The sequence below is a fragment of the Penaeus monodon genome, chromosome 34 (genome assembly GCF_015228065.2).
Source record: "Penaeus monodon isolate SGIC_2016 chromosome 34, NSTDA_Pmon_1, whole genome shotgun sequence".
Taxonomy (NCBI): Eukaryota; Metazoa; Arthropoda; class Malacostraca; order Decapoda; family Penaeidae; genus Penaeus; species Penaeus monodon.
This window is the reverse complement of record NC_051419.1, coordinates 32581697-32581906: the sequence shown is the minus strand read 5'-3', so window position 1 is coordinate 32581906 and position 210 is coordinate 32581697.

Sequence of the window (210 nt, the reverse complement as noted above, 5' to 3'; positions counted from 1 at the left end):
TTTCATTCTTTATACACTTACAGACAAACACTTGAGAAAAGTCCTAGTAAAGTTTACCTTCCCAATGGAATCACTGTTTTGCATAATGCTGTCTCGTAATGGCAGATGGTTTGTCAGTTGCTGCAAGACATCTAATACTCAATATATAAATTTAAATATGAGAAGTCTACAGCAAGCAATTTGAACGAGACATCAGGCATTACTTTACAT